Genomic DNA, 14948 nt, shown 5'->3' with positions numbered 1-14948 from the left:
ACTCGTGGTCGAACTGGCCTTCTAAGAACAAATTAGGCGCCCTGGGAAGGCCAGCATCTCACAATTATAATCATGATTTTAAGTAAATCCTAAGAGCTTTTCCCAGGGTGATAGAATCAAGGCCTCATCAATCCCACCAATATGACTAAAACGCAGTATTTTTAGAGGTCAAGAGGTCATTGTTTAATAAACGATACGCTGCTTCGTTGATGCTAAGCATGTCCTGCTTGCAGCGACTGTTCGGTACTGGACGAGCTTGTCAGGGGAGCCTGGACGTGTTTAAAGATGGGTCCATCGGGCAGGGTGCATAGGATGCCCTTTCCGGGGCCTGTGCCACCTCTAGTTCTTTTTGTGTGTGAACACCTCAACCTTCAAGGGGGGAAAGCTTGCTGACATATCTGGGGGTGGGGGGCGACAGACAGACCCATGCTGGTGGGTATTGTACACAGAAAATAAACTAGCTTAACTGTTTCCGTTACAGAGCATGAGCCCCAGAAGAACAATAACGTGTCTAGGGAAAGTAACCGAAGGAGTTGTTTAGTTTTTCATTTCTCTCCCCTAAACCAGCGTCTAGTTTACGCTTTCTCCTGGGAACGGCCTTTTCTTACAAGCTGGGGAATGTGGTGGGGAGCGGTGGCTATTGCATTACAGACACAGGAGATGGCAACGTAATGGTCAGCGAGGACCTCGGTGCAGTCCAAGTCCTGGCGAGGGCACCAAGAAAGCCCGCACGATGAATGAGCTCAGGTGTCTGCAGAAGTCACCTTACGATCAGGGCGGCGCCCAAGTTCAAGGGTGAAAATCAGGGTGAAGCACTTGGTGCAGTAGGCAGAGCACAGGGTTTGAAATCAGGACACTTACCAGTTGCATGACCATCCCAGCGTTTAAGCTCCAAAGACTCATCATAGAATACCACCACATACATTTCCTCCATTGATGGAGAGGGTTAAGTAATGTGGATAGTATACATGGAAGGGGGACAATCCATTCCTCTTCCTGGACTTTTGCCCATAAATCTCAATGGGGCATAACTGAATGAAAAAGAGCACGTAGACTAATTATTGGTGTTAACAGTTCTGAAGCAAGAGCTGACTAACAAAAGGGAGTAGCCTGCTGGAAGATGGGAAGCGGGGAAGCAGTCAATAATCCAGCTACTGATACAGCTACAGCATGGAGGAATCGTGAAAAGAAGCTAGACACAAAAGGCAATGTGTGGTACAATTCCACTTCTATTTATTTAGATCTAGTTCTGCTCAGAGAGAGGAAATGCTGAATTTAGGGAGCACCAGCCTCTGATCCCTGAGCAGGAACTGCTAGGCTTTGAACCACTGGTGTTTTATGAGTGGACGCCAATGATCTACAGAACCACCCCCACAGGAAGTATAGCAGGTTTTCACATATATAAAAGCTTCTTTTTTTCAGGAGAGGATTCATTGCTCTCACCAGATTATCAAAGAAGTATATGTCCTGTAAAACCACCCCACCAGACACTGAGGGTCAGTTTAGATATGATCATGACCTCATCAAACTCACCTAAAGATTAGCACACCCTGTTGGCTATTCTGGGAGGACAAGGCTTTCCACCCCATTCTATCTACATCTTTTGTGTATGTGTTTTGGTAAAATACACATAACATTTGCGATTTTAACAATTTTTTAAAATGGTAAAAGTGTACACAAGTCAGAGACATTACGTACATTCAAAAGGTTATTCAACTATCACCATAATCTAATTCCAGAACTTTTTAATCAATCCAGATATAAATCTTGTACCCAATCAGTTGTTCTCCATTCCCCCTGGTCCCATCCGCAAGAAACCAAGAATCTGATTTCAGTCCTATAGATTTGCTTACCCTCAAAGAAATGGAATTATACAATACATGGCCTTTTCTGTCTGGCTTCTTTTCCAGGGTCGGTCATCCATTCCTTTTGTATGGCTGAATACGATTCTGTTGGGTGCGTATAGCACTATCTGTTTATGCATTCACCAGTTGAGAGTTATTGGGGTTCTTTGTTACCTTTGCACTGTCATGGATACTATTTCTATGAACAATTCAGGTATGAGTTTTTGTTTGAACAGCTATTTTCATTTCTTATAAGTATTTAGGAGTAAAACAGCTATGTCATATAAGGCTATGTCTAATTTTTTTCCTTATTCTTAAAATCATTTATTGGGGGCTCGTACATCTCTTATCACAATCCATACATCCATCCATTGTGTCAAGCACATTTATACATTTGTTGCCATCATCATTCTCAAAATATTTTCCTTATACTTGAGCTCCTTATTTTTCCCTCCCTCCCTCATGAACTCTTGATAATTTATAAATTATTATTTTTTCATGTCTTATACTGACAAACGTCTCCCTTCACCCACTTTTCTGTTGTCTGTACCCCTGGGAGGGGGGTGTATGTAAATCATTGTGATCGGTCCCCCCTTCCTCCTTGCACCTTACCCTTACCCTCCTGGTATTGTTACTCTCAATATTGGTCTTGAGGGGTTCATTTGTCCTGAATTCCCTGTGTTTCCAGTTCTTATTTTTACATCCTCTGATCTAGCCGGATTTGTATGGTAGAATTGGGGTCATGATAGGGGGTGGGGGGCAGTAGGGGAGAGGAAGCATTAAAGAACTAGAGAAAAGTTGTGTTTCATCAGTGCTATACTCTACTCTGACTGGCTTGTCTCCTCCCTGCAGCCCTTCTGTAAGGGGATGTCCAGTTGCCTACAGATGGGCTTTGGGTCTCCACTCCGCACTCCCCGTCATTCACAATGATAAGATTTTTTGTTCTGGGTTTTTGATGTCTGATACTTGATTCCATTGACACTTCATGATCACTCAGGCTGGTGTACTTATTTCAAGTGGACTTTGTTGCTTCTCAGGTAGATGGCCACTTGTTTAATCTTCAAGCCTTTAAGACCCCAGACACTATATCTTTTGATAGCATGGCACCATCAGCTTTCTTCACCACATTTGCTTATGCACCCGCTTTGTCTTCAGCGATCATGTTGGGAAGGTTACCATCATGGAATGCCAGTTTAATAGAACAAAGTGTTCTTGCATTGAGGGAGTAATTGATTGGAGGCCCAATGTCCATCTGCTACCTTAATACTAAACCTAAGTGTTACAGCTCTTTTAGAATTTGTCTAGCATGTTTTCTGTTTTTTTTCCAGAACCCACCCCCGCCCGCAAAAAAAAAAACACTAAACCTATAAATATATGTACATAGATCTATTTCCCCATCATTGTAAATAAATATATTTCCTTATGTACATGCCTGTATTTAGACCTCTATAAATGTCCGTTGCCTCCTAGGTCTTTCCTCAATTTCAGCTATGTCTAAGCTTTTTTGAGGAACCACCAAATTCTTTTCCACAGCAACTGCATAATTTTACATTCCCCCCCAGCAACAGACAAAAGTTCCAATTTCTCCACCTTCTTGCCAACACTTGTTATTCTCCTTTAAAAATGTTTCTTATGATCATCCTGATGGGTAGGAAGTAGTATATCATTGTAGTTTTTATTTGTACTTTCTGAGTGAATAATATCTAGTAGTTCTTTTTGGCACAGTGACTCTATGTATTCTTGTCAAAAGTTACCAAAAACAACTAGTTGAAAGTCCACCAGGTCAGGAGGAAGCATATGAGCAAGAATCATTGGTGCTGTGGTAGTTACATAATCTCTTGCCAACTTGCAAAGGGGTGGAGTCAACCCAGTCAATCAGGTCACAGCTTGATGACCTCATTTGGAGGCTTGACGGAAATAAATAGCTCACTGGAGACCAGATACACACTCTCTCTCTGCTTTGTCTTCTTGCTGACAAGACATATGGAGCTATGCTGATGGAACCAAAGCCCTGGAGCTGGAGGAACCAGGTGGAGACCCATGCTAGCACTGAGAAACTTCCACTGCCACTAGATCCACAAGACTTTCCACCCACTGGCCTGTGATCTTCCTGTATTCAATGTCATTGCATGTGTTGCATGAGTCTGAAGAGGAATTTACCGTATGGTATCGGACATATGGGCTAATATCAGACTTACAGACTTGATCTGGACGGGGCTGGGATGTTTTCTTAATATACAATTACTCTTTATATAAAGCTCTTTCTTATACACATATGAGTGTCTGTGAATTTGTTTCTCTAGTCAACCCAGACGAACACAGTCCTGAAAGAAGAAATTCAAGCTGCACTGAAAGCATTATTCAAAAACAAGGCTCCAGGAACTGATGGAAACTAACTGAAGTGTTTCAACAAGCTGATGAAGCACTGGAAGCACTCACTCATCTATGCCAGGAAACTGGGAAGACATCTAGTTGGCCAGGTGACTGGAAGAGGTCCATATTTGTGCCCATATGAGAGATAGGTGACCCAACAGGTTGCCAAAATTATTGAATAATGTCACTGATATTTCATGCAAGTAAGTTGTGCTGAAGATCATCAATCAACAATTACAGTAGAACATTAACAGGGAACTGGATTCAGAAGAGGTCATGGAACAAAGGATAACATTGCTGATGTCATTTGGATCTTGGCTGAAAGCAGAGAATACAAGAAAGATGTTTACTTGTGTTTGATTGACTATGCCAAGGCATTTAACTGTGTGGGTCCTAACAAACTATGGATAGCCTGGAGAAAAGTGGGACGCACAGCACACTTCATTGTGCTCACACAGAACTTGTACAAGGACCAAGAGGCTGTTGTACAAACAGAACTAGGGATTTTAAGCATGCATGGTTTAAAATCAGAAAGGTGTGTGTGTTAGTCTGGGCACTTTAGAGAAACAAATCCACAGAAACTCTTATGTATAAGAGAGAGTTTTATATAAAGGTTAAGTGCACATCAAGAAAACATCCCAACCCAGTGCTGCCCAAGCCCACAAGTCCAACATTAACCCATTTGTCCGACACCAATCCACACTATGCTGCTGACTGCAGGAGGAATACACACTATGACGCCAACTGCAGGAGGAAAGCTGAATCATTGAACGTGTAAGCATCTCAGCACTGACAGGGGTCTCCACACGGCTGCTCCAGCAACCAGTGCTGCATCGGGGTAGGTCCATGTGGCTTCTCCTTGTGGATGTCTCACAGGAAGTGAGCCTTGCCAACTGAAGCAGAGAACTGACCAAGGCAGCTGCACCCTGGTCCGACCATCACAAAGCAAGAGACCCGAGAACTAGAAAGGCAAGGCTCACCAAGCCATTTATCCCTCCGCCCTTCAATTAACCCCACCTGTGTTTATCAGCCAGGTTGGCACAATGAACTAACTACCTTAGTGTGTAAAAGGGTGTATCCTCTCACCATACTTGTTCAATCTGTATCCTGAGAAAATCATCAAAAGAGCTGGATTATATAAGAAAGGATGTGGCATTAGGATTAGAGGAAGGCTTATTAGCAAATTATAATATGCAGATGACACAATGTTGCTTACTGAAAATGAGGAAGACTTCAATCATTTGCTGATGAAAATCAAGGATTTTAGCCTTCAGTGTGGATTACAACTCAATGTAAAGAAAACAAAAATCTCTACAACTGGACAAATAGGTAACATCATGGTAAATGGAGACATGGTTGAAGTTGTCAAGGATGTTCTATTGGTTGGATCACTCATGGAAGCAGCAGTGGGTCGATAGGTCAGAGTCCAATAAATCCTTACAGAATGAAGAAGTCAACTCAATGTGATCAATAGGACCTCAGATATGAGAATTCAAGCCCACAGAACACTCTCCCCCAAGTGTCGCTCCTCCCCCAGGAAGTCAGAGACCAGTTTGTAGTTAGAATAAGAGGGAATTAATCTAAGAAGTCACCCACAAGCTGCTTTGTCCAAGGGTTGTTTTAATTGGAAACAAAGAGGGCTGAGATGCTTCTCTGGAGTGCTAAGCAGGAATCTGCTAAGTAAGGGCTTAAAAAAGAAAGAAAGAAACAAATAAACTTATTTTGCACCCCATCAGAATGAAGTCCCAGGGACTAAGATCAATGGGGTGGCAAACATCTGAATGAGATAAAATGTTCTCTATCAAAGCACCCAAATGCTTCCATGTATTGGGGATGGTGAGCCACCAGAAACACTTGCATTTGGTTGTCATTGTTCCTCCTCATCCTGGATTTCCGGAGTAAACCTCCCAAGTACATTAGGACAGAGAGGGCAAGCCTTCCTAAAGCGCCTGCCTCTGCCCTCAAATCAGAGACTCTTGGAAGAGCCTGAGCCTGCAGCCACAGCCCACAGCACAGGTCAGGCCCACGGTCTTCTCCAGAGAAAGGGCTTGATCTTGTGCTTCCGTTGATGTAGAGATGAAGGTCCTACTCGGTGTGAGGAAGGGGAGGGAGCCAGGTATCTCCTGTGCCACGCGAGAGTCCACGGAATAACCAGTTATGATGCAAGGTCCGGTGGGGTCATCTCAAAGCGAGCAGGGGGGTCCTGGAGGGCCCATGTCCAGGTTTCCTTGACGATGCATTGTCTCATCCGGGGCTCCATCTGTGCACAGTTGCTTGGGTTACAAAAGGCTGAGCAGGAGTCGAAACAATCTAGTGAGCACTGTGAAAATTTTTAAACGTTGGAAATCGAACAAGCAGCCATCCAGGTAAGATGTCAACTAAGTCCACACGGAAGCAGCACACCAACGTCAGTCATGAAGAATGGTGAATTATATAATCCCAAGTCAAAGGAAGGAATCGTATCAGAGCCTAACTTGTAAAAATCCGATTTGCAGAAGGCAACGGGTGACAGTGGGAGCCCAAGATACATTTGTGGGAACAACATAGGAAACAAGCCTCCGGTGATCTCCCTCTGTCCATAATAGAAGGAGGGGAGGAAAGTGGTTACCAAACAGAGTGCATCGGAGTGATCAGTACAGAAGATCAAAAGGATGAATCTGACTTGAATGGTTTAAACCTTGTCAGTTGATCCCCCTCTGATGCATGTTTGGCCTGACCTGGTTTTCAATAGTTTCTGTATTTGTGTGTGTGTGTGTGTGTGTGTGTGTGTGTGTGTGTGTTTCGTTTGTTCATATTAGGGTTGATCTCGGATGTGTTATGTCATTGGGGGTCACCGTCTTGAATTATTGTCAAATGCTTTGCTGTTTTTCACTATATGGAACCTAGATTGATGAATCTATAAGGACAGCAAGTAGAATAGGTGTTTCTGGAGGGTACAGTGGGGGGTGGGGGTGGAAGGGGGGGCAGCGTAAAAGGGAGCTGATGTCAAGGAGTTCAGGAAGGAAAGGAATGTTTTGAAACTGACCGTGGCAGAAATTGTACAAACCTGCTTGATGTGATTGAACTATGGAATGATATGATAATTTCCAATAAACTGGTTTTGAAGAAAAAGTGGGGAGAGGGTTTGGCAATCCTGTCATGGCCAGTCAAGGCTTGTTCGATTTAATGCAAAGTTTCTTAAGCTACAGGTCAAGATCCAAAGAGAGTGGGTTGTGAAATCAAGTTAGTGGGTTTCTAAAATACCTTAAGCCAGTGGTTCTCAACCTTCTTAATGCCGCGACCCTTTAATACAGTTCCTCAGGTGGTGGTGACCCCCCAACCATAAAATTACTTTTGTTGCTACTTCATAACTGTAAGTTTGCTAGTGTTATGAATCAGGTAACCCCTGTGAAAGGGTCATTCGACCCCCAAAGGGGTCACAACCCACAGGTTGAGAACCGCTGCCTTAAGCTAAACAAGAGTTTTCCAATTATAAAAGAATAGAAAGTACCAGGGCGTCACTGACATAATTAAGATTCTGGCTTCAGTTATAAAATGTACTTCCTACCGTGAGCCAGGGCCAAAACAGTGAGGAAGACACTGATTCAGAAGCGATGGGCAGTTCGGGTTCTGGGGGATTCCTTTGGCCTGGTGTGCACTGCTCATCCATGGAGCTCGGCGCTTGTCCACAGAAGGTCAGACATTTTCGCCAGAGATGGCTATAGCTACAGCTTTTGTAAAACAGAACCGGCAAAGAAGCAAAGGTGCACAACCCGAAATGACTTCGTGTGGCTTGACAGAAAGCAGCCCAAATGACTGCATCCAAGCCAGATAAGATCAAAGGACACACTTATAGGATGCTCCTCCAGCCTTCCCGCAGCCAGCCAATGAACAGCCACACCTATTGATGGGGTGACAGCTAGAATCGACAGTTATCCTGAGAATAGCCCCTGGCACAAAGTAGGCCCTCAATAAATACTAGTTGAGTGAAAATGCTCAGTAAGGAATGGATTAGGATCAGCTCACATTTTAAAAAATCACGTATTGACCCACAGAATATACTTCTACAAATATACAGAGTTGTATGATAGAATAGATAAGAATCGTGCTTTATTGAGGTGCAACTACACTTGAAGAACTCGTTATAAACAGACCCAGAGTATGTACCTTCTGCTTAAAAACATTCAATAGAATGAGCGTAAGCTAGAATAAGCTGACCCATGGTATCTATCCCTTCCTTCCCTCCTACCTTTCTAAGTGCATGTTCTCCGTCCCTCTGGCCCCACTTGAACTTCATTGTTCAGCAATAATGAGTGACTTTAATGTCTCCAAACACGTGGAGACAATACCTTGGTGACACTGGACAGTCACTGTCCTCTGCCAGAAATACCACGCTTCTCGGTAAAATCCCAGAAAAAGGGGCATCCTCCTGCAACCCCCAGGCCAGGTGTGACTTCGTTGACGTCTGCTCTGACCTCTTGTGCTTCATCCCAAACTCCTCCATGTAAGTAAGGTTCTCACCCACAGGAACACCATGCGGTGCGTGCACTGCCGTTGTTTTCTCTCTAACACTCTGTTGCCGTTTATCTGGTTGCGTGTTTTACTCCCCACTGGATCTTAAACTCCTGGGGCCTACAGCTGATCTGATTCGATCGCTGTTTATAGGAAGAATGAATGAGTGAGTGAGTTATCCAGTCGGTCTTCATGGGCCAGCTTGGCCATCTCATCATCGCCCCCAGATGCCCAACAGACAAGCAGCCCTGAGTGTATCATACAGAAGAAGGTCATCTTTCAAGCTACCGGGCTATATAATCTCTCCAGCATCGCTTCAGGAGAGAATCTGGCTTTGTGTATGTTAACAGAGCTCTGCCAGAACCCCGAGAAAAGAGAAGGAAGGGGGTTCCTGGGACATCTTTCTAGCTTTCTGCACAATCCTTCCAGTGGCGTCTGTTAGCCTTCTGTGCCTACTTTAAAAGTGCTTCCTCTTGGCACCCAGACTTGTGAGCTTTCCATGGGCCGAGGGACTGGCAGCTCGGTCTCTGGGCCTTTTGTTAGGAGCCAACACTTACACAAAGTTGAAAACACAGTTTTTAAAAGGGTTTTTGGCTTATACTCTCTTCCACTAACTGTAAGCGAAATGCCAAGGATGCTTATCCTTAATCCTGATGTGGGAGAAAATCAAGCCACATCTTAAGCCTGAGTCTGTTTACCTGCTCTGGAAAGTGGAGTTGAATGCTCCATCCTACAGAGAGAAAGGGGAGAAAGATGGGGCTTTCCACTCCCATGAAGGTTGGCAGTCACGGAAACCATTGTTCTACTCTGTCCTATGGGGCCCCTATGAGTTGCAACCAACTCAATGACAATGAGTTTGGTTGATTACTTGTTTTTGATCTTATAGAAGAGTTCTTAGTGATGACAAGCACATCAGATAGGCCCAGAGGATGACATGGCTCAGTGGATCAGATCCTTCCACAGAAAGGCACCCCTGCCCTTCAGAAGTTCAAGGCCTGAGTCTCCCTGCCAAAGCACTTTCACTTCAAGGCTCATTCCCTCTAGCTGCCCAATTCAGCCTACTTGATAATTAAAACAATTTTACTTGCTTCAGGACCTGGAGGAAGTAATCTGTCTGCCTTATATATTGTTGCTAAATCTAGCAGCATTGTTCATGGTGCAAAAAAAGGATGGGTGCCAGAGTGAATGCCCATCCCTAGGGGGAAAGGAGTGTATACATTGTGGTTTAGTCTCACTGTGGTCTATTACACAAGCAGTAAAAGGAATTAATTAGAGTTCTACCTGTGGACTTGCGGGAATTCTCACAAGACATTACTGAGAGAGGATAAATAAGATCCAGAAAACATACATTATGGGGTTTTTTCTGGACAAAGAGTCTCCCCTATATTATATATCTACTGTGAATATATACACGTGTACATATGGATATATATGTGTGTATACACACACACACACAAATCCATGGAAAAGTTCCATTGTCTTTCAATTCTGAAGAGCCCTGGTGGTATAATGGTTACCTGTTGGGCTGCTAACTGCAAGGTGGGCAACCAGAGTCACCAGCCACTCCTTGGGAGAAAGACAAGGCTTTCTACTCCTGTAAAGAGTGACAGTCTTGGACACCCACAGGAGCAATTCTACCCTGTCCTACAGGGTCACTATGTGTCGGCATTGACTCAGTGGAAGTGAGATATTTCAATTCTATTGTGTTAGGCTGGGTTCTCAAGAGAAACAAAACCAGTACGCCTTGTGTGGGTGTGTATCAAGAGATTTAAATCATCGACTCACACAGTTGTACAAGTGGGGAAGTCCGTCCAGTTCAAGTCTGTGGGTCGGATGTCAGCTGAAGGCTTCTCCTGCCTCCTGTAGCTGCAATAACTGACAAGCAAGAAGCAGGAAGATGAAGCAGGAAGACCACAGGCTGGTGGATGTTCAGCTGAATGAATCTGCGATCAGCTGCATGAAACCAAGATGGTCAGTCTGCTGGTGGACCCCGGGATCAGCAAGCGATATGAGAGGGGGTCTGAGAACCAGATGCAAGAGCCGATTCCAGCAGCACAAGTGAGACAGCTTCTGCACAAGGCCAGTATCTAACCGGGGGCCACACCCCATGAAGCCTCCTGCGATTGTAGAAAGACTTCGACCAGATGAACTGTTGGCTGCTTCACAGAACATTTCATCGAGCAGTTAACTACAGACATTCAAGTTGACAGAAAGCCTAACGATCACATCCATTTCCCCACACACACACACACACGTTGAAGTCCTCTGGGACAGGAATTCAGACACATGCACACAAAACCAACAAGACTCCCCACAATTGAGTCTATTTTGACTCTCGCGACCCTATAGGACAGAAAAGAACAGCTGCCCCTTTGGGTTTCTGGAATATATATATATATATATCCCATTATAATCCAGTGCCTCAAAATGACTGCTGTTTAAGCAGTTACCGTATATAAAGGGTCAGGCCCGTCAAGCTGCTTGTGTATTTCTGAGCGTGAGCTGACGGTCCCGCCATTGTCATTACGAGCGGTCTCTCCTGGCTTTAGAGTGTGAACTGGTCCCCCTGGAGAGCACTCAGTCATCATTTCCAACCTCGTACGTCACACAGTCACCACAGGATTCCCAAAGGAGCTCAGTGTTATTCTTTTTCTTTTCATGACTTCTCATTTATTGTTCAAATGTAGAGCGCGCCTCTTGTTTGGGTGTGTGTGGCATTCAGACCTCATGTAGATTTATCAGTCACAGAAAAGAAAGTTACTTCGGCTTCCATAAAGATTCATGACAGGATTCCTTTAAATAGCAAGCCCCCCTGCATGCAAATAAAATATAACCGAATTAACTTTTCAAGTCCAGCCACCTGCAGTGTTCTGCTTATGGAATTCTTATTACGGACTTGGTTTCCAGTTCTGCCCACAATCACTTCAGAGTCTGATTCCAGTCCGAAGGTCACCTTCCTGACACAAAGCCAAGGGATTTCCTGGCCTGCCCTTAGTATCACAGGACAGGTGGGTGGGAGTGAGCGGATCAGGCCAGTTCAAAGTGAGAGTTGATACGCTCTGTGGAACATCTGGGCTATAACCGGGCCCAGATCCAGTAACTTCCTTCATTTTTGTTCCAGTGGTTTCTGACCACCACACTACTGTTTTTGCCAGCCACATAGGCAAAAAAAAAACAACCAAAACCACCAAGCTACCTTTCAATCCCTGGACCATCCCTGAGTAAGCTGCACAAGTTAGACTCCTCCGATCCGTTTCCTATCCTGCCATTTCTGTGGAGAAGGAATATGGTTGTGAAGACTTCGAGAGTGGCGAGTGGGTACACCGAGAGCCAGGGGTCTGGGCCGACCTCGAGAGCGGCGAGGGGTTACACCGAGAGCCAGGGGTCTGGGCCGACTTCCTGTCTTCCTGCCCAGAGAACCCTGGGTTTGCTCACCCTCTCGCTGGTCTTAGATCAGGGAACAAGACCCTGCCCAGCTCCGCGAGACAGAGCTTGAGGAGTCTGAGGTTAGACTCCAAGCACATAAAAGAAGCTCCTGTCTGGTGCCAGAATGTAAGCTGGGACCTGGGGTGGCTTGGCATACCAGGGCCCAGGGATGAACTGTGGCCCCAGTATTAGGGGATGTCTGCTAAGGAGCTGCTAGCAAAACTTTCTTCTCTCTGACTGAAAACAGAAAAGCAAACCAACCAACCCCAAGACCAGGAGGAATTTGGGGGGAAACTGACGAGTCCTGGCCCACCGGGTTCTCATAGGGGGGTGGTATGTTAAGAGTACCACTGGGGAGCCTTCCCTTGGCGTGGCTCTCTTCCCTCACAGGCATACCTTTGTTGGGGGTGGTGGGGGCAGGGGGAGTGATGACCACCTGCCCCACTCATTTTGGGTTTCTTCAACTGTCCTGAACGAAAATGGCTTCTTTTCCCCAATAGTCCCCCAGAAGTCTCATCGGCCTGGCTTAGACCCCCATCGTTTCTCACCACTCACCATGGCCGGAGCTCACAAGAAGGTCTCATGGGCCAGGCCAGGACAGTGGAGGTGTAGGGGTGAATGTTCGCCTTCCTTCGCAGCCAGTGCACACGCCAAGCCACCACCTGGCGGTCAACGGAAGCTTGCTCATTTCCGTGAGGCTGAGCCGGTTTCAGCAGAACCTCCAGACTCAAACAGACTGGGAAGGACAGCCTGCTGCTCTACCTCTGAAGTCAGTCAACGACCGTCTCACTGGCCAGACCTCAACTGATCATGGAGGTGGTGCAAACCAGGGCAGCATTTCCTCCATGGTGCATGCCACGAGAGGGCCAGGGGCGGGGGCCCGCGGGGCAACTAGACAGCAGAGAACAACACTTGGCGCAGGCGCTGGTCACAGGGATGTGATCAATCCAGTGCAGGGGGGAGAGAGGCAGCCAAAGACAGTCAGGGTGCCATTGCCAAAGGCAAGAGGCAAGTAAAAACAGATGTGCAAAACAGGAAGGATGGAAGAAGTCAATCTATTTTATTACTGCAACTGCCCTAATTCACTGTAAGCTAGAAGAGGCAGCAACTGGATCTCGGCCTCTTTCCTAAGCTACAGACGGATAGGAATGGTCGTTGGATGTTGTCTCATAGTGACCCTGCAGAACAGGGCAGGTCTGCCCCACAGTTTCCTTGCTCCAATCTTTATTTAAGAGTCTGAGAGGTTGGGCGTTCACCCCCATTATTCACTATGGTAAGATTTTTAGAAGCAAGTCTTTTATTCTTTGAATTAACTGCTGGGTTCAAACTGCTGACCCATTGGTTAGCAGGCAAATGCTTAACCACCATGTCATGAGGGCTCCTCAGTGAGGTACACTTTTATTATTCCTATAGACTTCATCCTTAGCATAGCTTCTTAGTATAGACATTCAATACTAATGATCCCTTTGCAGACATGGGGTCAGGATCAGTGGATGGAAAATCATCTTGATGGCAGAGAATCTCCTCTGCCCAAACAATCAAATGTCAGAGTTGAAAGAGACGTTATCATTCATCCCGTGCACAGCCCCAGGTCGACAGCTGAAAGATCTGAGAGAGACCCCTCTAAATATATGGTAGGGCCACACCTCATGGGTCCTCAGGGTCAAAGGCAGGGCTGGGACCTCAACCCAGTTCCCTCATCACTGCATCACATGACAGCCAGAATGGATACCTGTGAGACCCAAGAAGAATAAATGGTTTCGCTTATCTCCTTCCTAAGTGTTTTCTCGACATTATTAAATTGTCTATGTGTGTGCGGGGGTGGGGGGGGTGTATTTGAAAAAAGTAGGCATAAGACTTCTGAACATCTTTTGTGCTTCTGATCCCTCAGTAGTACAGATCTTTGGGATTCCTTTAGCGGAGCCAGAATGGAGACTGAGGTGCAGGCCATGGCTGGTGAGTCTGGGGCCTGGGGCCCCAGAAGATGTAAAGTCCCAGCCCCTGGGCTCAGGGCTTATCTGCTTATTGGCCCATGGAAGGCAGCTGCCAGGCAGAGTGGATTTATAATGTGACATTCCAGCCCTGAGCAACTGCTGAATAAACAGACCGAACTCCACCAGGCTCAATATGCCTCCCATGCTTCTGTGCGGGACTCAAGAAGCTTTCCTAATGACAAATTATGCAGCCTCAAAGCTGTGAGGTGGGGCAGGGCGAACTCCAGAGTGGGGAGAGGCTAGCAAGGTGGAAAAGGGCCAGGAAGCCCAGCAGGTAAAGGCAGAACAACAGCGCAGCACAACAGCCCAGCGGGTAAAGGCAACACAACACAAACCAGCGTCAAGCCAGCTTCACAAGAACTCTGCTGCCCAAACTTCAGCTGCTAGCTGACAAGTTAAGAGACTTCCCACCTGATATCCAAAATAAAAGGAGACCTGGTGGTGCTATGGGTTAGGTGTTGGTTCAAACCCAATAGCTGCTCCTTGGGAGAAAGATGAGGCTGTCTGCTCCTGTAAAGGTTCACACTCTCAGAAAAGCTCTCTAGGGTCACTCACTAACAGTCAAAATTGATTCCATAGCACTGAGCTTGTTCAGAATGAAGCTCTGGGGCACAGTGGGCAAGCACTTGGTGCTGGCCCGAAGGTCAGCAGTTTGAATCTCCCAGCTTCTCCCAGTGGGGAAATGGGGAAAAGATAGTAGCTTGTTTCTATAAAAATTTACGGCTTTGACAGTGTCCGGCTATCAAAAGATACAGCGTCTGGGGTCTTAAAGGCAAAGAAGCGGTCATTTGGCTCAGAAGCAACAAAGCCCACATGGAAG

General features: G+C 45.8%; 1 protein-coding gene and 1 non-coding gene across 2 annotated transcripts in view; one reads left to right on the top strand and one right to left on the bottom strand.

The window, feature by feature from the left end:
- CCDC3 (coiled-coil domain containing 3) overlaps positions 1–14948 on the bottom strand; it is a 180765-nt gene that overhangs the window by 46889 nt on the left and 118928 nt on the right. The window lies entirely within an intron of this gene.
- Positions 3119–3181, top strand: LOC115874004. Its single transcript, XR_004048747.1, has one exon. It is a non-coding gene; the product is annotated as a U7 small nuclear RNA (small nuclear RNA).

Source organism: Echinops telfairi, unplaced genomic scaffold (assembly GCF_000313985.2).
Source record: "Echinops telfairi isolate 266 unplaced genomic scaffold, ASM31398v2 ScPeMD7_7473;HRSCAF=8511, whole genome shotgun sequence".
In the NCBI taxonomy this organism is placed as follows: domain Eukaryota; kingdom Metazoa; phylum Chordata; class Mammalia; order Afrosoricida; family Tenrecidae; genus Echinops; species Echinops telfairi.
Note: the sequence above shows the minus strand (reverse complement) of the source record. Positions and strands in the feature narration are given on the sequence as shown.